Here is a 25245-nt window from a genome sequence, read left to right on the forward strand (position 1 = left end):
GTTCCATGCTTAGCAACGTTCCCCCAGAGCATGGTGCTCAGAGCCCTGTTCCCAAGGATGGGGCATCCACAGCCTGGGCCAGTGCCTCAGCACCCTCAGTGGCAAAGAGCAGCTTCCTCAGATCCAACTTCAATCTGCCTCCTGCAGCTGAAAGCCGTCCCCCCTTGTCCTGGTGCCACAGGCCCTGTGCAACACTCTGTCCCAGTCTTTCTTGTGGCACCCTTGCAGTGCTGCAGAGCTGCAGTGAGGCCTCCCCAGGGTCTCCTCTTTCCAGGCTGAGCATCCGCAGTGCCACGTGGACAGCAGGCAGTGTGATCAGGGGGAGTCCAGGCTGGAGTCAAATGGCATCAGGAACGGAGAGATGGAAGCTTTAGGCCCAGCTTTGCCTCTCAATGTAGAAAATTAATAACAGTGGAGGTCAAAACAGTGGGACACTGGTTCTGCACTAATTGGTGAATATAGTCTCTGTTTTTTTCTTTTTTTCTCTCATGCAGTTGCAGTTTTGGCTGTTTGAAAGGAAGCTTGGCACAATATCCATTGTCTTCTCCATTTGCGAAACACCGAGCAGAGTCTGGGCAGACTGATGTTGCAGAGCAAAACCTGCCAAAGTACTGGTGATCCTGAGCCTGGAGGTTTCCATTAAACCCAGCCAAAAGTAATTTCTGGAAAGTCAAGCCTGGTGTACATTCTCTTGACTTTGGCTTTGCCAACTTCACCTGAGTCTTATGAAAAAGCAAACAAAAAACTCAAACCAAAACAGACAAAACCCAGAAACAAACAAACCCACGCAAACCAATCAAACAAATAGATTTAAAAAATCCAAATAAAACCAAAGGGAATGAGGTATTAGTATTAGTTTTGAGTTCATCACAGCAGGCAAGTGGCTGCTTTCCACGGGATCACCGTAAAAAGCCACAGATAACAGCAGCTCCAAAATACACCCAACAGGAGAACCATAAAAGTGGTACATAGCAACTCTGGGGGAAGCTCCCCATGAAGGTGGGGGATGAGCACACAGTGGTACAGCTCCAGCCTTCCCCAGCCTCCAGGCTGCTCTTTGCTCCTGATGTAAGAGCCGTGCAGGACTGTGGCCCCTCTCAGTGCATTCTAAATCATTCCCACAGCTCTCACTTGAGCCACTGGCATGTCCAGAGCGAGATGCAGGCACAATCCTACTGCCTGCTGAGCCTCTCTGGGAGATCCTCAGCATCTTCCTGCCTAGAGCCACAAAAGAGCTCAGGCTCTCCCTGAACTGGGTTTTCAGGGGACGTTTCCATATCCCTGCGAGATGTGTTCATCATTCATCAGGCTGTGCCCAGCCTGGATCAGGGCAGCTTGGATGCCACATGGGATCCATCCTTTGCCCTGCCATGTGATCCTCCATGCAGTGGGGATAAAAAGACGAGCACTGGGGAATCCCAGGTGCTGCAGCAGTGATATTTTTGGGAGAAACACGGAGCTGTGCATGGCCAGCTTGAAGTCTGCACTGGTGTGAGCACCAGGCCTGCCATGCTGAGCCCAGGGCCACAAGCAGTGCTCACCCTGGCTGGGACATTGAGTCCCAGCATGGGATCCCGTGGGACAGGGCACGCTGGGATTTGTCACTGCAGCTACCCAGTGTGTCCAGAGAGACTGCAAGGAGACAGTGACTTCTGTCAGTGGGAGCCTTTGAGTGGGACAACCACTCCTGGGGTGGCTGTGCCAGCTCCTCCATGAACCTCCAGCCCTGGGAACCTGGAGCAAGTGGAAACCGCAACTTGGCCAATACAGCCTGTGCATGAAGCAAATGGAAAGAGAACTGGGGTGGGAAAAATCACGGTTGTTTATTTACAGAAGAACAGCAATGAAAACACAGAACACATCTAGATTTGTAAGAATATTTGTAATAACAACAGTTTATAGAAGGTATATACCTAAGAACATATCTAACAACAATATCTGAAATGTATTTACAGAAGACAAAACAAAGCCCTAAAACCTATATCCTAAAGTCAACAACAAACTGTAAAAACTATGTACAAAAGGGTGCCATCTCTGTCCGTGATCTCCATCACTCCAGGAAGAAAAGCAGGTGCCATGGTCACTGCAGTCAGGCACAGAGGGCTCTTCCGTGTGTCCCCAGGCTGGCACAGTGGGACTCTGCTGCCAGAGCTGAGGCTGGCTGGGTCTGGGGGCTGAGCCCCAGGCACTGGCATGGGGCTTGTGTGGCCCAAAGCAAGCACAGGACAGGCTGGGCATGGCCACCAGAATCCAATGCACTGGGTACCACGGGCCTGAGCAGAGACCACCCAGCCCAGCCCCGCCCCAGCCTGGCTGCAGGGAACCCACTCTGCCTGTGGGGACCACATGCCTGTCCTGCTGCTGGCATCGGTCTTCATCCCAGGACCATGGCCTCCTCTTCATCTTTTTCATCTATGTCCATGTCCTCGGTGTACTCTTCCATGTCCACGTCCATCTCCTCTTCCACATCCACATCCACCTCCATCTCTTCCTCTCCAGTCTGCTCTCCATCCACCTCCATCTCCTCCTCCATATCAATTTCTGTGTCCACCTCCATCTCTTCCTCTCCTGTCTTTTCTCCCTCCACTTCCATCTTCTCCTCTCTATCAGTTTGTGTGTCCACCTCCATCTTGTCCTCTCTGCCTGCCACAGCCTGCAGAGGTAGCAAAACCTCAGAGTGGGGTCCCTGTCCCACCCCATCCCCCCAGAACTCCAGCCCACCCGGGCAGCTGGGGGGATCCACCTCCATGGAATGGCACCGTACCTTCCTCAGGATAAATGTCAGCATCCTGCAGGGATGGATTGCACAATCCAGGCCTTAGGCAGCTTTGGAGACTGAAGAGATGAGCTATCTGGGCAGGAACAAGAAGGGTGACAGGAGCAGCAGGAGCAGCGTGCAGCGTTTGCTGAGCCCAGGGCCAGCGGTTGTGTTGTGCTGCTTGCTGGCTGCTGGCAGTTCCAGATGGGACATGGATTGTGACATGACCATTGAGCTAGAGAGCCTTTGGTTCCATGCTTAGCAACGTTCCCCCAGAGCATGGTGCTCAGAGCCCTGTTCCCAAGGATGGGGCATCCACAGCCTGGGCCAGTGCCTCAGCACCCTCAGTGGCAAAGAGCAGCTTCCTCAGATCCAACTTCAATCTGCCTCCTGCAGCTGAAAGCCGTCCCCCCTTGTCCTGGTGCCACAGGCCCTGTGCAACACTCTGTCCCAGTCTTTCTTGTGGCACCCTTGCAGTGCTGCAGAGCTGCAGTGAGGCCTCCCCAGGGTCTCCTCTTTCCAGGCTGAGCATCCCCAGCCCCACGTGGACAGCAGGCAGTGTGATCAGGGGGAGTCCAGGCTGGAGTCAAATGGCATCAGGAACGGAGAGATGGAAGCTTTAGGCCCAGCTTTGCCTCTCAATGTAGAAAATTAATAACAGTGGAGGTCAAAACAGTGGGACACTGGTTCTGCACTAATTGGTGAATATAGTCTCTGTTTTTTTCTTTTTTTCTCTCATGCAGTTGCAGTTTTGGCTGTTTGAAAGGAAGCTTGGCACAATATCCATTGTCTTCTCCATTTGTGAAACACCGAGCAGAGTCTGGGCAGACTGATGTTGCAGAGCAAAACCTGCCAAAGTACTGGTGATCCTGAGCCTGGAGGTTTCCATTAAACCCAGCCAAAAGTAATTTCTGGAAAGTCAAGCCTGGTGTACATTCTCTTGACTTTGGCTTTGCCAACTTCACCTCAGTCTTATGAAAAAGCAAACAAAAAACTCAAACCAAAACAGACAAAACCCAGAAACAAACAAACCCACGCAAACCAATCAAACAAATAGATTTAAAAAATCCAAATAAAACCAAAGGGAATGAGGTATTAGTATTAGTTTTGAGTTCATCACAGCAGGCAAGTGGCTGCTTTCCACGGGATCACCGTAAAAAGCCACAGATAACAGCAGCTCCAAAATACACCCAACAGGAGAACCATAAAAGTGGTACATAGCAACTCTGGGGGAAGCTCCCCATGAAGGTGGGGGATGAGCACACAGTGGTACAGCTCCAGCCTTCCCCAGCCTCCAGGCTGCTCTTTGCTCCTGATGTAAGAGCCGTGCAGGACTGTGGCTCCTCTCAGTGCATTCTAAATCATTCCCACAGCTCTCACTTGAGCCACTGGCATGTCCAGAGCGAGATGCAGGCACAATCCTACTGCCTGCTGAGCCTCTCTGGGAGATCCTCAGCATCTTCCTGCCTAGAGCCACAAAAGAGCTCAGGCTCTCCCTGAACTGGGTTTTCAGGGGACGTTTCCATATCCCTGCGAGATGTGTTCATCATTCATCAGGCTGTGCCCAGCATGGATCAGGGCAGCTTGGATGCCACATGGGATCCATCCTTTGCCCTGCCATGTGATCCTCCATGCAGTGGGGATAAAAAGACGAGCACTGGGGAATCCCAGGTGCTGCAGCAGTGATATTTTTGGGAGAAACACGGAGCTGTGCATGGCCAGCTTGAAGTCTGCACTGCTGTGAGCACCAGGCCTGCCATGCTGAGCCCAGGGCCACAAGCAGTGCTCACCCTGGCTGGGACATTGAGTCCCAACATGGGATCCCGTGGGACAGGGCACGCTGGGATTTGCCCCTGCAGCTACCCTGTGTGTCCAGAGAGACTGCAAGGAGACAGTGACCTCTGTCAGCGGGACCCTCTGAGTGGGACAACCACTCCTGGGGTGGCTGTGCCAGCTCCTCCATGAACCTCCAGCCCTGGGAACCTGGAGCAAGTGGAAACCGCAACTTGGCCAATACAGCCTGTGCCTGAAGCAAATAGAAAGAGAACTGGGGTGGGAAAAATCACGGTTGTTTATTTACAGAAGAACAGCAATGAAAACACAGAACACATCTAGATTTGTAAGAATATTTGTAATAACAACAGTTTATAGAAGGTATATACCTAAGAACATATCTAACAACAATATCTGAAATGTATTTACAGAAGACAAAACAAAGCCCTAAAACCTATATCCTAAAGTCAACAACAAACTGTAAAAACTATGTACAAAAGGGTGCCATCTCTGTCCGTGATCTCCATCACTCCAGGAAGAAAAGCAGGTGCCATGGTCACTGCAGTCAGGCACAGAGGGCTCTTCCGTGTGTCCCCAGGCTGGCACAGTGGGACTCTGCTGCCAGAGCTGAGGCTGGCTGGGTCTGGGGGCTGAGCCCCAGGCACTGGCATGGGGCTTGTGTGGCCCAAAGCAAGCACAGGACAGGCTGGGCATGGCCACCAGAATCCAATGCACTGGGTACCACGGGCCTGAGCAGAGACCACCCAGCCCAGCCCCGCCCCAGCCTGGCTGCAGGGAACCCACTCTGCCTGTGGGGACCACATGCCTGTCCTGCTGCTGGCATCGGTCTTCATCCCAGGACCATGGCCTCCTCTTCATCTTTTTCATCTATGTCCATGTCCTCGGTGTACTCTTCCATGTCCACGTCCATCTCCTCTTCCACATCCACATCCACCTCCATCTCTTCCTCTCCAGTCTGCTCTCCATCCACCTCCATCTCCTCCATATCAATTTCTGTGTCCACCTCCATCTCTTCCTCTCCTGTCTTTTCTCCCTCCACTTCCATCTTCTCCTCTCTATCAGTTTGTGTGTCCACCTCCATCTTGTCCTCTCTGCCTGCCACAGCCTGCAGAGGTAGCAAAACCTCAGAGTGGGGTCCCTGTCCCACCCCATCCCCCCAGAACTCCAGCCCACCCGGGCAGCTGGGGGGATCCACCTCCATGGAATGGCACCGTACCTTCCTCAGGATAAATGTCAGCATCCTGCAGGGATGGATTGCACAATCCAGGCCTTAGGCAGCTTTGGAGACTGAAGAGATGAGCTATCTGGGCAGGAACAAGAAGGGTGACAGGAGCAGCAGGAGCAGCGTGCAGCGTTTGCTGAGCCCAGGGCCAGCGGTTGTGTTGTGCTGCTTGCTGGCTGCTGGCAGTTCCAGATGGGACATGGATTGTGACATGACCATTGAGCTAGAGAGCCTTTGGTTCCATGCTTAGCAACGTTCCCCCAGAGCATGGTGCTCAGAGCCCTGTTCCCAAGGATGGGGCATCCACAGCCTGGGCCAGTGCCTCAGCACCCTCAGTGGCAAAGAGCAGCTTCCTCAGATCCAACTTCAATCTGCCTCCTGCAGCTGAAAGCCGTCCCCCCTTGTCCTGGTGCCACAGGCCCTGTGCAACACTCTGTCCCAGTCTTTCTTGTGGCACCCTTGCAGTGCTGCAGAGCTGCAGTGAGGCCTCCCCAGGGTCTCCTCTTTCCAGGCTGAGCATCCCCAGCCCCACGTGGACAGCAGGCAGTGTGATCAGGGGGAGTCCAGGCTGGAGTCAAATGGCATCAGGAACGGAGAGATGGAAGCTTTAGGCCCAGCTTTGCCTCTCAATGTAGAAAATTAATAACAGTGGAGGTCAAAACAGTGGGACACTGGTTCTGCACTAATTGGTGAATATAGTCTCTGTTTTTTTCTTTTTTTCTCTCATGCAGTTGCAGTTTTGGCTGTTTGAAAGGAAGCTTGGCACAATATCCATTGTCTTCTCCATTTGTGAAACACCGAGCAGAGTCTGGGCAGACTGATGTTGCAGAGCAAAACCTGCCAAAGTACTGGTGATCCTGAGCCTGGAGGTTTCCATTAAACCCAGCCAAAAGTAATTTCTGGAAAGTCAAGCCTGGTGTACATTCTCTTGACTTTGGCTTTGCCAACTTCACCTCAGTCTTATGAAAAAGCAAACAAAAAACTCAAACCAAAACAGACAAAACCCAGAAACAAACAAACCCACGCAAACCAATCAAACAAATAGATTTAAAAAATCCAAATAAAACCAAAGGGAATGAGGTATTAGTATTAGTTTTGAGTTCATCACAGCAGGCAAGTGGCTGCTTTCCACGGGATCACCGTAAAAAGCCACAGATAACAGCAGCTCCAAAATACACCCAACAGGAGAACCATAAAAGTGGTACATAGCAACTCTGGGGGAAGCTCCCCATGAAGGTGGGGGATGAGCACACAGTGGTACAGCTCCAGCCTTCCCCAGCCTCCAGGCTGCTCTTTGCTCCTGATGTAAGAGCCGTGCAGGACTGTGGCTCCTCTCAGTGCATTCTAAATCATTCCCACAGCTCTCACTTGAGCCACTGGCATGTCCAGAGCGAGATGCAGGCACAATCCTACTGCCTGCTGAGCCTCTCTGGGAGATCCTCAGCATCTTCCTGCCTAGAGCCACAAAAGAGCTCAGGCTCTCCCTGAACTGGGTTTTCAGGGGACGTTTCCATATCCCTGCGAGATGTGTTCATCATTCATCAGGCTGTGCCCAGCCTGGATCAGGGCAGCTTGGATGCCACATGGGATCCATCCTTTGCCCTGCCATGTGATCCTCCATGCAGTGGGGATAAAAAGACGAGCACTGGGGAATCCCAGGTGCTGCAGCAGTGATATTTTTGGGAGAAACACGGAGCTGTGCATGGCCAGCTTGAAGTCTGCACTGGTGTGAGCACCAGGCCTGCCATGCTGAGCCCAGGGCCACAAGCAGTGCTCACCCTGGCTGGGACATTGAGTCCCAGCATGGGATCCCGTGGGACAGGGCACACTGGGATTTGCCCCTGCAGCTACCCAGTGTGTCCAGAGAGACTGCAAGGAGACAGTGACCTCTGTCAGCGGGACCCTCTGAGTGGGACAACCACTCCTGGGGTGGCTGTGCCAGCTCCTCCATGAACCTCCAGCCCTGGGAACCTGGAGCAAGTGGAAACCGCAACTTGGCTAATACTGCCTGTGCCTGAAGCAAATAGAAAGAGAACTGGGGTGGGAAAAATCACGGTTGTTTATTTACAGAAGAACAGCAATGAAAACACAGAACACATCTAGATTTGTAAGAATATTTGTAATAACAACAGTTTATAGAAGGTATATACCTAAGAACATATCTAACAACAATATCTGAAATGTATTTACAGAAGACAAAACAATGCCCTAAAACCTATATCCTAAAGGCAACAACAAACACTAAAAACTATGTACAAAAGGGTGCCATCTCTGTCCGGTATCTCCATCAGTCAGGAAGAAAAGCAGGTGCCATGGTCACTGCAGTCAGGCACAGAGGGCTCTTCCGTGTGTTCCTAGGCTGGCACAGTGGGACTCTGCTGCCAGAGCTGAGGCTGGCTGGGTCTGGGGGCTGGGCCCCAGGCACTGCCATGGGGCTTGTGTGGCCCAAAGCAAGCACAGGACAGGCTGGGCATGGCCACCAGAATCCAATGCACTGGGTACCACGGGCCTGAGCAGAGACCACCCAGCCCAGCCCCGCCCCAGCCTGGCTGCAGGGAACCCACTCTGCCTGTGGGGACCACATGCCTGTCCTGCTGCTGGCATCGGTCTTCATCCCAGGACCATGGCCTCCTCTTCATCTTTTTCATCTATGTCCATGTCCTCGGTGTACTCTTCCATGTCCACGTCCATCTCCTCTTCCACATCCACATCCACCTCCATCTCTTCCTCTCCAGTCTGCTCTCCATCCACCTCCATCTCCTCCTCCATATCAATTTCTGTGTCCACCTCCATCTCTTCCTCTCCTGTCTTTTCTCCCTCCACTTCCATCTTCTCCTCTCTATCAGTTTGTGTGTCCACCTCCATCTTGTCCTCTCTGCCTGCCACAGCCTGCAGAGGTAGCAAAACCTCAGAGTGGGGTCCCTGTCCCACCCCATCCCCCCAGAACTCCAGCCCACCCGGGCAGCTGGGGGGATCCACCTCCATGGAATGGCACCGTACCTTCCTCAGGACAAATGTCAGCATCCTGCAGGGATGGATGACACAATCCAGGCCTTAGGCAGCTTTGGAGACTGAAGAGATGAGCTATCTGGGCAGGAACAAGAAGGGTGACAGGAGCAGCAGGAGCAGCGTGCAGCGTGTGCTGAGCCCAGGGCCAGCGGTTGTGTTGTGCTGCTTGCTGGCTGCTGGCAGTTCCAGATGGGACATGGATTGTGACATGACCATTGAGCTAGAGAGCCTTTGGTTCCATGCTTAGCAACGTTCCCCCAGAGCATGGTGCTCAGAGCCCTGTTCCCAAGGATGGGGCATCCACAGCCTGGGCCAGTGCCTCAGCACCCTCAGTGGCAAAGAGCAGCTTCCTCAGATCCAACTTCAATCTGCCTCCTGCAGCTGAAAGCCGTCCCCCCTTGTCCTGGTGCCACAGGCCCTGTGCAACACTCTGTCCCAGTCTTTCTTGTGGCACCCTTGCAGTGCTGCAGAGCTGCAGTGAGGCCTCCCCAGGGTCTCCTCTTTCCAGGCTGAGCATCCGCAGTGCCACGTGGACAGCAGGCAGTGTGATCAGGGGGAGTCCAGGCTGGAGTCAAATGGCATCAGGAACGGAGAGATGGAAGCTTTAGGCCCAGCTTTGCCTCTCAATGTAGAAAATTAATAACAGTGGAGGTCAAAACAGTGGGACACTGGTTCTGCACTAATTGGTGAATATAGTCTCTGTTTTTTTCTTTTTTTCTCTCATGCAGTTGCAGTTTTGGCTGTTTGAAAGGAAGCTTGGCACAATATCCATTGTCTTCTCCATTTGTGAAACACCGAGCAGAGTCTGGGCAGACTGATGTTGCAGAGCAAAACCTGCCAAAGTACTGGTGATCCTGAGCCTGGAGGTTTCCATTAAACCCAGCCAAAAGTAATTTCTGGAAAGTCAAGCCTGGTGTACATTCTCTTGACTTTGGCTTTGCCAACTTCACCTCAGTCTTATGAAAAAGCAAACAAAAAACTCAAACCAAAACAGACAAAACCCAGAAACAAACAAACCCACGCAAACCAATCAAACAAATAGATTTAAAAAATCCAAATAAAACCAAAGGGAATGAGGTATTAGTATTAGTTTTGAGTTCATCACAGCAGGCAAGTGGCTGCTTTCCACGGGATCACCGTAAAAAGCCACAGATAACAGCAGCTCCAAAATACACCCAACAGGAGAACCATAAAAGTGGTACATAGCAACTCTGGGGGAAGCTCCCCATGAAGGTGGGGGATGAGCACACAGTGGTACAGCTCCAGCCTTCCCCAGCCTCCAGGCTGCTCTTTGCTCCTGATGTAAGAGCCGTGCAGGACTGTGGCTCCTCTCAGTGCATTCTAAATCATTCCCACAGCTCTCACTTGAGCCACTGGCATGTCCAGAGCGAGATGCAGGCACAATCCTACTGCCTGCTGAGCCTCTCTGGGAGATCCTCAGCATCTTCCTGCCTAGAGCCACAAAAGAGCTCAGGCTCTCCCTGAACTGGGTTTTCAGGGGACGTTTCCATATCCCTGCGAGATGTGTTCATCATTCATCAGGCTGTGCCCAGCCTGGATCAGGGCAGCTTGGATGCCACATGGGATCCATCCTTTGCCCTGCCATGTGATCCTCCATGCAGTGGGGATAAAAAGACGAGCACTGGGGAATCCCAGGTGCTGCAGCAGTGATATTTTTGGGAGAAACACGGAGCTGTGCATGGCCAGCTTGAAGTCTGCACTGGTGTGAGCACCAGGCCTGCCATGCTGAGCCCAGGGCCACAAGCAGTGCTCACCCTGGCTGGGACATTGAGTCCCAGCATGGGATCCCGTGGGACAGGGCACGCTGGGATTTGTCACTGCAGCTACCCAGTGTGTCCAGAGAGACTGCAAGGAGACAGTGACTTCTGTCAGTGGGAGCCTTTGAGTGGGACAACCACTCCTGGGGTGGCTGTGCCAGCTCCTCCATGAACCTCCAGCCCTGGGAACCTGGAGCAAGTGGAAACCGCAACTTGGCCAATACAGCCTGTGCATGAAGCAAATGGAAAGAGAACTGGGGTGGGAAAAATCACGGTTGTTTATTTACAGAAGAACAGCAATGAAAACACAGAACACATCTAGATTTGTAAGAATATTTGTAATAACAACAGTTTATAGAAGGTATATACCTAAGAACATATCTAACAACAATATCTGAAATGTATTTACAGAAGACAAAACAAAGCCCTAAAACCTATATCCTAAAGTCAACAACAAACTGTAAAAACTATGTACAAAAGGGTGCCATCTCTGTCCGGTATCTCCATCACTCCAGGAAGAAAAGCAGGTGCCATGGTCACTGCAGTCAGGCACAGAGGGCTCTTCCGTGTGTCCCCAGGCTGGCACAGTGGGACTCTGCTGCCAGAGCTGAGGCTGGCTGGGTCTGGGGGCTGGGCCCCAGGCACTGGCATGGGGCTTGTGTGGCCCAAAGCAAGCACAGGACAGGCTGGGCATGGCCACCAGAATCCAATGCACTGGGTACCACGGGCCTGAGCAGAGACCACCCAGCCCAGCCCCGCCCCAGCCTGGCTGCAGGGAACCCACTCTGCCTGTGGGGACCACATGCCTGTCCTGCTGCTGGCATCGGTCTTCATCCCAGGACCATAGCCTCCTCTTCATCTTTTTCATCTATGTCCATGTCCTCGGTGTACTCTTCCATGTCCACGTCCATCTCCTCTTCCACATCCACATCCACCTCCATCTCTTCCTCTCCAGTCTGCTCTCCATCCACCTCCATCTCCTCCTCCATATCAATTTCTGTGTCCACCTCCATCTCTTCCTCTCCTGTCTTTTCTCCCTCCACTTCCATCTTCTCCTCTCTATCAGTTTGTGTGTCCACCTCCATCTTGTCCTCTCTGCCTGCCACAGCCTGCAGAGGTAGCAAAACCTCAGAGTGGGGTCCCTGTCCCACCCCATCCCCCCAGAACTCCAGCCCACCCGGGCAGCTGGGGGGATCCACCTCCATGGAATGGCACCGTACCTTCCTCAGGATAAATGTCAGCATCCTGCAGGGATGGATTGCACAATCCAGGCCTTAGGCAGCTTTGGAGACTGAAGAGATGAGCTATCTGGGCAGGAACAAGAAGGGTGACAGGAGCAGCAGGAGCAGCGTGCAGCGTTTGCTGAGCCCAGGGCCAGCGGTTGTGTTGTGCTGCTTGCTGGCTGCTGGCAGTTCCAGATGGGACATGGATTGTGACATGACCATTGAGCTAGAGAGCCTTTGGTTCCATGCTTAGCAACGTTCCCCCAGAGCATGGTGCTCAGAGCCCTGTTCCCAAGGATGGGGCATCCACAGCCTGGGCCAGTGCCTCAGCACCCTCAGTGGCAAAGAGCAGCTTCCTCAGATCCAACTTCAATCTGCCTCCTGCAGCTGAAAGCCGTCCCCCCTTGTCCTGGTGCCACAGGCCCTGTGCAACACTCTGTCCCAGTCTTTCTTGTGGCACCCTTGCAGTGCTGCAGAGCTGCAGTGAGGCCTCCCCAGGGTCTCCTCTTTCCAGGCTGAGCATCCCCAGCCCCACGTGGACAGCAGGCAGTGTGATCAGGGGGAGTCCAGGCTGGAGTCAAATGGCATCAGGAACGGAGAGATGGAAGCTTTAGGCCCAGCTTTGCCTCTCAATGTAGAAAATTAATAACAGTGGAGGTCAAAACAGTGGGACACTGGTTCTGCACTAATTGGTGAATATAGTCTCTGTTTTTTTCTTTTTTTCTCTCATGCAGTTGCAGTTTTGGCTGTTTGAAAGGAAGCTTGGCACAATATCCATTGTCTTCTCCATTTGTGAAACACCGAGCAGAGTCTGGGCAGACTGATGTTGCAGAGCAAAACCTGCCAAAGTACTGGTGATCCTGAGCCTGGAGGTTTCCATTAAACCCAGCCAAAAGTAATTTCTGGAAAGTCAAGCCTGGTGTACATTCTCTTGACTTTGGCTTTGCCAACTTCACCTGAGTCTTATGAAAAAGCAAACAAAAAACTCAAACCAAAACAGACAAAACCCAGAAACAAACAAACCCACGCAAACCAATCAAACAAATAGATTTAAAAAATCCAAATAAAACCAAAGGGAATGAGGTATTAGTATTAGTTTTGAGTTCATCACAGCAGGCAAGTGGCTGCTTTCCACGGGATCACCGTAAAAAGCCACAGATAACAGCAGCTCCAAAATACACCCAACAGGAGAACCATAAAAGTGGTACATAGCAACTCTGGGGGAAGCTCCCCATGAAGGTGGGGGATGAGCACACAGTGGTACAGCTCCAGCCTTCCCCAGCCTCCAGGCTGCTCTTTGCTCCTGATGTAAGAGCCGTGCAGGACTGTGGCTCCTCTCAGTGCATTCTAAATCATTCCCACAGCTCTCACTTGAGCCACTGGCATGTCCAGAGCGAGATGCAGGCACAATCCTACTGCCTGCTGAGCCTCTCTGGGAGATCCTCAGCATCTTCCTGCCTAGAGCCACAAAAGAGCTCAGGCTCTCCCTGAACTGGGTTTTCAGGGGACGTTTCCATATCCCTGCGAGATGTGTTCATCATTCATCAGGCTGTGCCCAGCCTGGATCAGGGCAGCTTGGATGCCACATGGGATCCATCCTTTGCCCTGCCATGTGATCCTCCATGCAGTGGGGATAAAAAGACGAGCACTGGGGAATCCCAGGTGCTGCAGCAGTGATATTTTTGGGAGAAACACGGAGCTGTGCATGGCCAGCTTGAAGTCTGCACTGCTGTGAGCACCAGGCCTGCCATGCTGAGCCCAGGGCCACAAGCAGAGCTCACCCTGGCTGGGACATTGAGTCCCAACATGGGATCCCGTGGGACAGGGCACGCTGGGATTTGCCCCTGCAGCTACCCAGTGTGTCCAGAGAGACTGCAAGGAGACAGTGACCTCTGTCAGCGGGACCCTCTGAGTGGGACAACCACTCCTGGGGTGGCTGTGCCAGCTCCCCCATGAACCTCCAGCCCTGGGAACCTGGAGCAAGTGGAAACCACAACTTGGCCAATACAGCCTGTGCGTGAAGCAAATAGAAAGAGAACTGGGGTGGGAAAAATCACGGTTGTTTATTTACAGAAGAACAGCAATGAAAACACAGAACACATCTAGATTTGTAAGAATATTTGTAATAACAACAGTTTATAGAAGGTATATACCTAAGAACATATCTAACAACAATATCTGAAATGTATTTACAGAAGACAAAACAAAGCCCTAAAACCTATATCCTAAAGTCAACAACAAACTGTAAAAACTATGTACAAAAGGGTGCCATCTCTGTCCGGTATCTCCATCACTCCAGTAAGAAAAGCAGGTGCCATGGTCACTGCAGTCAGGCACAGAGGGCTCTTCCGTGTGTCCCCAGGCTGGCACAGTGGGACTCTGCTGCCAGAGCTGAGGCTGGCTGGGTCTGGGGGCTGGGCCCCAGGCACTGCCATGGGGCTTGTGTGGCCCAAAGCAAGCACAGGACAGGCTGGGCATGGCCACCAGAATCCAATGCACTGGGTACCACGGGCCTGAGCAGAGACCACCCAGCCCAGCCCCGCCCCAGCCCGGCTGCAGGGAACCCGCTCTGCATTGTGGGGACCACATGCCTGTCCTGCTGCTGGCATCGGTCTTCATCCCAGGACCATGGCCTCCTCTTCATCTTTTTCATCTATGTCCATGTCCTCGGTGTACTCTTCCATGTCCACGTCCATCTCCTCTTCCACATCCACATCCACCTCCATCTCTTCCTCTCCAGTCTGCTCTCCATCCACCTCCATCTCCTCCTCCATATCAATTTCTGTGTCCACCTCCATCTCTTCCTCTCCTGTCTTTTCTCCCTCCACTTCCATCTTCTCCTCTCTATCAGTTTGTGTGTCCACCTCCATCTTGTCCTCTCTGCCTGCCACAGCCTGCAGAGGTAGCAAAACCTCAGAGTGGGGTCCCTGTCCCACCCCATCCCCCCAGAACTCCAGCCCACCCGGGCAGCTGGGGGGATCCACCTCCATGGAATGGCACCGTACCTTCCTCAGGACAAATGTCAGCATCCTGCAGGGATGGATGACACAATCCAGGCCTTAGGCAGCTTTGGAGACTGATGATAGAAGGTATCGGGGCAGGAACAAGAAGGGTGACAGGAGCAGCAGGAGCAGCGTGCAGCGTGTGCTGAGCCCAGGGCCAGCGGTTGTGTTGTGCTGCTTGCTGGCTGCTGGCAGTTCCAGATGGGACATGGATTGTGACATGACCATTGAGCTAGAGAGCCTTTGGTTCCATGCTTAGCAACGTTCCCCCAGAGCATGGTGCTCAGAGCCCTGTTCCCAAGGATGGGGCATCCACAGCCTGGGCCAGTGCCTCAGCACCCTCAGTGGCAAAGAGCAGCTTCCTCAGATCCAACTTCAATCTGCCTCCTGCAGCTGAAAGCCGTCCCCCCTTGTCCTGGTGCCACAGGCCCTGTGCAACACTCTGTCCCAGTCTTTCTTGTGGCACCCTTGCAGTGCTGCAGAGCTGCAGTGAGGCCTCCCCAGGGTCTCCTCTTTCCAGGCTGAGCATCCCCAGCCCCACGTGGACAGCAGGCAGTGTGATCAGGGGAAGTCCAGGCTGGAGTCAAATGGCATCAGGAACGGAGAGATGGAAGCTTTAGGCCCAGCTTTGCCTCTCAATGTAGAAAATTAATAACAGTGGAGGTCAAAACAGTGGGACACTGGTTCTGCACTAATTGGTGAATATAGTCTCTGTTTTTTTCTTTTTTTCTCTCATGCAGTTGCAGTTTTGGCTGTTTGAAAGGAAGCTTGGCACAATATCCATTGTCTTCTCCATTTGTGAAACACCGAGCAGAGTCTGGGCAGACTGATGTTGCAGAGCAAAACCTGCCAAAGTACTGGTGATCCTGAGCCTGGAGGTTTCCATTAAACCCAGCCAAAAGTAATTTCTGGAAAGTCAAGCCTGGTGTACATTCTCTTGACTTTGGCTTTGCCAACTTCACCTCAGTCTTATGAAAAAGCAAACAAAAAACTCAAACCAAAACAGACAAAACCCAGAAACAAACAAACCCACGCAAACCAATCAAACAAATAGATTTAAAAAATCCAAATAAAACCAAAGGGAATGAGGTATTAGTATTAGTTTTGAGTTCATCACAGCAGGCAAGTGGCTGCTTTCCATGGGATCACCGTAAAAAGCCACAGATAACAGCAGCTCCAAAATACACCCAACAGGAGAACCATAAAAGTGGTACATAGCAACTCTGGGGGAAGCTCCCCATGAAGGTGAGGGATGAGCACACAGTGGTACAGCTCCAGCCTTCCCCAGCCTCCAGGCTGCTCTTTGCTCCTGATGTAAGAGCCGTGCAGGACTGTGGCTCCTCTCAGTGCATTCTAAATCATTCCCACAGCTCTCACTTGAGCCACTGGCATGTCCAGAGCGAGATGCAGGCACAATCCTACTGCCTGCTGAGCCTCTCTGGGAGATCCTCAGCATCTTCCTGCCTAGAGCCACAAAAGAGCTCAGGCTCTCCCTGAACTGGGTTTTCAGGGGACGTTTCCATATCCCTGCGAGATGTGTTCATCATTCATCAGGCTGTGCCCAGCATGGATCAGGGCAGCTTGGATGCCACATGGGATCCATCCTTTGCCCTGCCATGTGATCCTCCATGCAGTGGGGATAAAAAGACGAGCACTGGGGAATCCCAGGTGCTGCAGCAGTGATATTTTTGGGAGAAACACGGAGCTGTGCATGGCCAGCTTGAAGTCTGCACTGCTGTGAGCACCAGGCCTGCCATGCTGAGCCCAGGGCCACAAGCAGAGCTCACCCTGGCTGGGACATTGAGTCCCAACATGGGATCCCATGGGACAGGGCATGCTGGGATTTGCCCCTGCAGCTACCCAGTGTGTCCAGAGAGACTGCAAGGAGACAGTGACCTCTGTCAGCGGGACCCTCTGAGTGGGACAACCACTCCTGGGGTGGCTGTGCCAGCTCCTCCATGAACCTCCAGCCCTGGGAACCTGGAGCAAGTGGAAACCGCAACTTGGCCAATACAGCCTGTGCGTGAAGCAAATAGAAAGAGAACTGGGGTGGGAAAAATCACGGTTGTTTATTTACAGAAGAACAGCAATGAAAACACAGAACACATCTAGATTTGTAAGAATATTTGTAATAACAACAGTTTATAGAAGGTATATACCTAAGAACATATCTAACAACAATATCTGAAATGTATTTACAGAAGACAAAACAAAGCCCTAAAACCTATATCCTAAAGTCAACAACAAACTGTAAAAACTATGTACAAAAGGATGCCATCTCTGTCCGTGATCTCCATCAGTCAGGAAGAAAAGCAGGTGCCATGGTCACTGGAGTCAGGCACAGAGGGCTCTTCCGTGTGTCCCCAGGCTGGCACAGTGGGACTCTGCTGCCAGAGCTGAGGCTGGCTGGGTCTGGGGGCTGGGCCCCAGGCACTGCCATGGGGCTTGTGTGGCCCAAAGCAAGCACAGGACAGGCTGGGCATGGCCACCAGAATCCAAGGCACTGGGTACCACGGGCCTGAGCAGAGACCACCCAGCCCAGCCCCGCCCCAGCCTGGCTGCAGGGAACCCACTCTGCCTGTGGGGACCACATGCCTGTCCTGCTGCTGGCATCGGTCTTCATCCCAGGACCATGGCCTCCTCTTCATCTTTTTCATCTATGTCCATGTCCTCGGTGTACTCTTCCATGTCCACGTCCATCTCCTCTTCCACATCCACATCCACCTCCATCTCTTCCTCTCCAGTCTGCTCTCCATCCACCTCCATCTCCTCCTCCATATCAATTTCTGTGTTCACCTCCATCTCTTCCTCTCCTGTCTTTTCTCCCTCCACTTCCATCTTCTCCTCTCTATCAGTTTGTGTGTCCACCTCCATCTTGTCCTCTCTGCCTGCCACAGCCTGCAGAGGTAGCAAAACCTCAGAGTGGGGTCCCTGTCCCACCCCATCCCCCCAGAACTCCAGCCCACCCGGGCAGCTGGGGGGATCCACCTCCATGGAATGGCACCGTACCTTCCTCAGGACAAATGTCAGCATCCTGCAGGGATGGATGACACAATCCAGGCCTTAGGCAGCTTTGGAGACTGATGATAGAAGGTATCAGGGCAGGAACAAGAAGGGTGACAGGAGCAGCAGGAGCAGCGTGCAGCGTGTGCTGAGCCCAGGGCCAGCGGTTGTGTTGTGCTGCTTGCTGGCTGCTGGCAGTTCCAGATGGGACATGGATTGTGACATGACCATTGAGCTAGAGAGCCTTTGGTTCCATGCTTAGCAACGTTCCCCCAGAGCATGGTGCTCAGAGCCCTGTTCCCAAGGATGGGGCATCCACAGCCTGGGCCAGTGCCTCAGCACCCTCAGTGGCAAAGAGCAGCTTCCTCAGATCCAACTTCAATCTGCCTCCTGCAGCTGAAAGCCGTCCCCCCTTGTCCTGGTGCCACAGGCCCTGTGCAACACTCTGTCCCAGTCTTTCTTGTGGCACCCTTGCAGTGCTGCAGAGCTGCAGTGAGGCCTCCCCAGGGTCTCCTCTTTCCAGGCTGAGCATCCGCAGTGCCACGTGGACAGCAGGCAGTGTGATCAGGGGGAGTCCAGGCTGGAGTCAAATGGCATCAGGAACGGAGAGATGGAAGCTTTAGGCCCAGCTTTGCCTCTCAATGTAGAAAATTAATAACAGTGGAGGTCAAAACAGTGGGACACTGGTTCTGCACTAATTGGTGAATATAGTCTCTGTTTTTTTCTTTTTTTCTCTCATGCAGTTGCAGTTTTGGCTGTTTGAAAGGAAGCTTGGCACAATATCCATTGTCTTCTCCATTTGTGAAACACCGAGCAGAGTCTGGGCAGACTGATGTTGCAGAGCAAAACCTGCCAAAGTACTGGTGATCCTGAGCCTGGAGGTTTCCATTAAACCCAGCCAAAAGTAATTTCTGGAAAGTCAAGCCTGGTGTACATTCTCTTGACTTTGGCTTTGCCAACTTCACCTGAGTCTTATGAAAAAGCAAACAAAAAACTCAAACCAAAACAGACAAAACCCAGAAACAAACAAACCCACGCAAACCAATCAAACAAATAGATTTAAAAAATCCAAATAAAACCAAAGGGAATGAGGTATTAGTATTAGTTTTGAGTTCATCACAGCAGGCAAGTGGCTGCTTTCCACGGGATCACCGTAAAAAGCCACAGATAACAGCAGCTCCAAAATACACCCAACAGGAGAACCATAAAAGTGGTACATAGCAACTCTGGGGGAAGCTCCCCATGAAGGTGGGGGATGAGCACACAGTGGTACAGCTCCAGCCTTCCCCAGCCTCCAGGCTGCTCTTTGCTCCTGATGTAAGAGCCGTGCAGGACTGTGGCTCCTCTCAGTGCATTCTAAATCATTCCCACAGCTCTCACTTGAGCCACTGGCATGTCCAGAGCGAGATGCAGGCACAATCCTACTGCCTGCTGAGCCTCTCTGGGAGATCCTCAGCATCTTCCTGCCTAGAGCCACAAAAGAGCTCAGGCTCTCCCTGAACTGGGTTTTCAGGGGACGTTTCCATATCCCTGCGAGATGTGTTCATCATTCATCAGGCTGTGCCCAGCCTGGATCAGGGCAGCTTGGATGCCACATGGGATCCATCCTTTGCCCTGCCATGTGATCCTCCATGCAGTGGGGATAAAAAGACGAGCACTGGGGAATCCCAGGTGCTGCAGCAGTGATATTTTTGGGAGAAACACGGAGCTGTGCATGGCCAGCTTGAAGTCTGCACTGCTGTGAGCACCAGGCCTGCCATGCTGAGCCCAGGGCCACAAGCAGAGCTCACCCTGGCTGGGACATTGAGTCCCAACATGGGATCCCGTGGGACAGGGCATGCTGGGATTTGCCCCTGCAGCTACCCAGTGTGTCCAGAGAGACTGCAAGGAGACAGTGACCTCTGTCAGCGGGACCCTCTGAGTGGGACAACCACTCCTGGGGTGGCTGTGCCAGCTCCTCCATGAACCTCCAGCCCTGGGAACCTGGAGCAAGTGGAAACCACAACTTGGCCAATACAGCCTGTGCGTGAAGCAAATAGAAAGAGAACTGGGGTGGGAAAAATCACGGTTGTTTATTTACAGAAGAACAGCAATGAAAACACAGAACACATCTAGATTTGTAAGAATATTTGTAATAACAACAGTTTATAGAAGGTATATACCTAAGAACATATCTAACAACAATATCTGAAATGTATTTACAGAAGACAAAACAAAGCCCTAAAACCTATATCCTAAAGTCAACAACAAACTGTAAAAACTATGTACAAAAGGGTGCCATCTCTGTCCGGTATCTCCATCACTCCAGTAAGAAAAGCAGGTGCCATGGTCACTGCAGTCAGGCACAGAGGGCTCTTCCGTGTGTCCCCAGGCTGGCACAGTGGGACTCTGCTGCCAGAGCTGAGGCTGGCTGGGTCTGGGGGCTGGGCCCCAGGCACTGCCATGGGGCTTGTGTGGCCCAAAGCAAGCACAGGACAGGCTGGGCATGGCCACCAGAATCCAATGCACTGGGTACCACGGGCCTGAGCAGAGACCACCCAGCCCAGCCCCGCCCCAGCCCGGCTGCAGGGAACCCGCTCTGCATTGTGGGGACCACATGCCTGTCCTGCTGCTGGCATCGGTCTTCATCCCAGGACCATGGCCTCCTCTTCATCTTTTTCATCTATGTCCATGTCCTCGGTGTACTCTTCCATGTCCACGTCCATCTCCTCTTCCACATCCACATCCACCTCCATCTCTTCCTCTCCAGTCTGCTCTCCATCCACCTCCATCTCCTCCTCCATATCAATTTCTGTGTCCACCTCCATCTCTTCCTCTCCTGTCTTTTCTCCCTCCACTTCCATCTTCTCCTCTCTATCAGTTTGTGTGTCCACCTCCATCTTGTCCTCTCTGCCTGCCACAGCCTGCAGAGGTAGCAAAACCTCAGAGTGGGGTCCCTGTCCCACCCCATCCCCCCAGAACTCCAGCCCACCCGGGCAGCTGGGGGGATCCACCTCCATGGAATGGCACCGTACCTTCCTCAGGACAAATGTCAGCATCCTGCAGGGATGGATGACACAATCCAGGCCTTAGGCAGCTTTGGAGACTGATGATAGAAGGTATCGGGGCAGGAACAAGAAGGGTGACAGGAGCAGCAGGAGCAGCGTGCAGCGTGTGCTGAGCCCAGGGCCAGCGGTTGTGTTGTGCTGCTTGCTGGGTGCTGGCAGTTCCAGATGGGACATGGATTGTGACATGACCATTGAGCTAGAGAGCCTTTGGTTCCATGCTTAGCAACGTTCCCCCAGAGCATGGTGCTCAGACCCCTGTTCCCAAGGATGGGGCATCCACAGCCTGGGCCAGTGCCTCAGCACCCTCAGTGGCAAAGAGCAGCTTCCTCAGATCCAACTTCAATCTGCCTCCTGCAGCTGAAAGCCGTCCCCCCTTGTCCTGGTGCCACAGGCCCTGTGCAACACTCTGTCCCAGTCTTTCTTGTGGCACCCTTGCAGTGCTGCAGAGCTGCAGTGAGGCCTCCCCAGGGTCTCCTCTTTCCAGGCTGAGCATCCGCAGTGCCACGTGGACAGCAGGCAGTGTGATCAGGGGGAGTCCAGGCTGGAGTCAAATGGCATCAGGAACGGAGAGATGGAAGCTTTAGGCCCAGCTTTGCCTCTCAATGTAGAAAATTAATAACAGTGGAGGTCAAAACAGTGGGACACTGGTTCTGCACTAATTGGTGAATATAGTCTCTGTTTTTTTCTTTTTTTCTCTCATGCAGTTGCAGTTTTGGCTGTTTGAAAGGAAGCTTGGCACAATATCCATTGTCTTCTCCATTTGTGAAACACCGAGCAGAGTCTGGGCAGACTGATGTTGCAGAGCAAAACCTGCCAAAGTACTGGTGATCCTGAGCCTGGAGGTTTCCATTAAACCCAGCCAAAAGTAATTTCTGGAAAGTCAAGCCTGGTGTACATTCTCTTGACTTTGGCTTTGCCAACTTCACCTGAGTCTTATGAAAAAGCAAACAAAAAACTCAAACCAAAACAGACAAAACCCAGAAACAAACAAACCCACGCAAACCAATCAAACAAATAGATTTAAAAAATCCAAATAAAACCAAAGGGAATGAGGTATTAGTATTAGTTTTGAGTTCATCACAGCAGGCAAGTGGCTGCTTTCCACGGGATCACCGTAAAAAGCCACAGATAACAGCAGCTCCAAAATACACCCAACAGGAGAACCATAAAAGTGGTACATAGCTACTCTGGGGGAAGCTCCTCATGAAGGTGGGGGATGAGCACACAGTGGTACAGCTCCAGCCTTCCCCAGCCTCCAGGCTGCTCTTTGCTCCTGATGTAAGAGCCGTGCAGGACTGTGGCTCCTCTCAGTGCATTCTAAATCATTCCCACAGCTCTCACTTGAGCCACTGGCATGTCCAGAGCGAGATGCAGGCACAATCCTACTGCCTGCTGAGCCTCTCTGGGAGATCCTCAGCATCTTCCTGCCTAGAGCCACAAAAGAGCTCAGGCTCTCCCTGAACTGGGTTTTCAGGGGACGTTTCCATATCCCTGCGAGATGTGTTCATCATTCATCAGGCTGTGCCCAGCCTGGATCAGGGCAGCTTGGATGCCACATGGGATCCATCCTTTGCCCTGCCATGTGATCCTCCATGCAGTGGGGATAAAAAGACGAGCACTGGGGAATCCCAGGTGCTGCAGCAGTGATATTTTTGGGAGAAACACGGAGCTGTGCATGGCCAGCTTGAAGTCTGCACTGCTGTGAGCACCAGGCCTGCCATGCTGAGCCCAGGGCCACAAGCAGAGCTCACCCTGGCTGGGACATTGAGTCCCAACATGGGATCCCGTGGGACAGGGCACGCTGGGATTTGCCCCTGCAGCTACCCTGTGTGTCCAGAGAGACTGCAAGGAGACAGTGACCTCTGTCAGCGGGACCCTCTGAGTGGGACAACCACTCCTGGGGTGGCTGTGCCAGCTCCTCCATGAACCTCCAGCCCTGGGAACCTGGAGCAAGTGGAAACCGCAACTTGGCCAATACAGCCTGTGCGTGAAGCAAATAGAAAGAGAACTGGGGTGGGAAAAATCACGGTTGTTTATTTACAGAAGAACAGCAATGAAAACACAGAACACATCTAGATTTGTAAGAATATTTGTAATAACAACAGTTTATAGAAGGTATATACCTAAGAACATATCTAACAACAATATCTGAAATGTATTTACAGAAGACAAAACAAAGCCCTAAAACCTATATCCTAAAGTCAACAACAAACTGTAAAAACTATGTACAAAAGGATGCCATCTCTGTCCGTGATCTCCATCAGTCAGGAAGAAAAGCAGGTGCCATGGTCACTGGAGTCAGGCACAGAGGGCTCTTCCGTGTGTCCCCAGGCTGGCACAGTGGGACTCTGCTGCCAGAGCTGAGGCTGGCTGGGTCTGGGGGCTGGGCCCCAGGCACTGCCATGGGGCTTGTGTGGCCCAAAGCAAGCACAGGACAGGCTGGGCATGGCCACCAGAATCCAAGGCACTGGGTACCACGGGCCTGAGCAGAGACCACCCAGCCCAGCCCCGCCCCAGCCTGGCTGCAGGGAACCCACTCTGCCTGTGGGGACCACATGCCTGTCCTGCTGCTGGCATCGGTCTTCATCCCAGGACCATGGCCTCCTCTTCATCTTTTTCATCTATGTCCATGTCCTCGGTGTACTCTTCCATGTCCACGTCCATCTCCTCTTCCACATCCACATCCACCTCCATCTCTTCCTCTCCAGTCTGCTCTCCATCCACCTCCATCTCCTCCTCCATATCAATTTCTGTGTTCACCTCCATCTCTTCCTCTCCTGTCTTTTCTCCCTCCACTTCCATCTTCTCCTCTCTATCAGTTTGTGTGTCCACCTCCATCTTGTCCTCTCTGCCTGCCACAGCCTGCAGAGGTAGCAAAACCTCAGAGTGGGGTCCCTGTCCCACCCCATCCCCCCAGAACTCCAGCCCACCCGGGCAGCTGGGGGGATCCACCTCCATGGAATGGCACCGTACCTTCCTCAGGACAAATGTCAGCATCCTGCAGGGATGGATGACACAATCCAGGCCTTAGGCAGCTTTGGAGACTGATGATAGAAGGTATCAGGGCAGGAACAAGAAGGGTGACAGGAGCAGCAGGAGCAGCGTGCAGCGTGTGCTGAGCCCAGGGCCAGCGGTTGTGTTGTGCTGCTTGCTGGCTGCTGGCAGTTCCAGATGGGACATGGATTGTGACATGACCATTGAGCTAGAGAGCCTTTGGTTCCATGCTTAGCAACGTTCCCCCAGAGCATGGTGCTCAGAGCCCTGTTCCCAAGGATGGGGCATCCACAGCCTGGGCCAGTGCCTCAGCACCCTCAGTGGCAAAGAGCAGCTTCCTCAGATCCAACTTCAATCTGCCTCCTGCAGCTGAAAGCCGTCCCCCCTTGTCCTGGTGCCACAGGCCCTGTGCAACACTCTGTCCCAGTCTTTCTTGTGGCACCCTTGCAGTGCTGCAGAGCTGCAGTGAGGCCTCCCCAGGGTCTCCTCTTTCCAGGCTGAGCATCCGCAGTGCCACGTGGACAGCAGGCAGTGTGATCAGGGGGAGTCCAGGCTGGAGTCAAATGGCATCAGGAACGGAGAGATGGAAGCTTTAGGCCCAGCTTTGCCTCTCAATGTAGAAAATTAATAACAGTGGAGGTCAAAACAGTGGGACACTGGTTCTGCACTAATTGGTGAATATAGTCTCTGTTTTTTTCTTTTTTTCTCTCATGCAGTTGCAGTTTTGGCTGTTTGAAAGGAAGCTTGGCACAATATCCATTGTCTTCTCCATTTGTGAAACACCGAGCAGAGTCTGGGCAGACTGATGTTGCAGAGCAAAACCTGCCAAAGTACTGGTGATCCTGAGCCTGGAGGTTTCCATTAAACCCAGCCAAAAGTAATTTCTGGAAAGTCAAGCCTGGTGTACATTCTCTTGACTTTGGCTTTGCCAACTTCACCTGAGTCTTATGAAAAAGCAAACAAAAAACTCAAACCAAAACAGACAAAACCCAGAAACAAACAAACCCACGCAAACCAATCAAACAAATAGATTTAAAAAATCCAAATAAAACCAAAGGGAATGAGGTATTAGTATTAGTTTTGAGTTCATCACAGCAGGCAAGTGGCTGCTTTCCACGGGATCACCGTAAAAAGCCACAGATAACAGCAGCTCCAAAATACACCCAACAGGAGAACCATAAAAGTGGTACATAGCAACTCTGGGGGAAGCTCCCCATGAAGGTGGGGGATGAGCACACAGTGGTACAGCTCCAGCCTTCCCCAGCCTCCAGGCTGCTCTTTGCTCCTGATGTAAGAGCCGTGCAGGACTGTGGCTCCTCTCAGTGCATTCTAAATCATTCCCACAGCTCTCACTTGAGCCACTGGCATGTCCAGAGCGAGATGCAGGCACAATCCTACTGCCTGCTGAGCCTCTC

Source organism: Lonchura striata, chromosome 29 (genome assembly GCF_046129695.1).
Source record: "Lonchura striata isolate bLonStr1 chromosome 29, bLonStr1.mat, whole genome shotgun sequence".
NCBI lineage: Eukaryota > Metazoa > Chordata > Aves > Passeriformes > Estrildidae > Lonchura > Lonchura striata.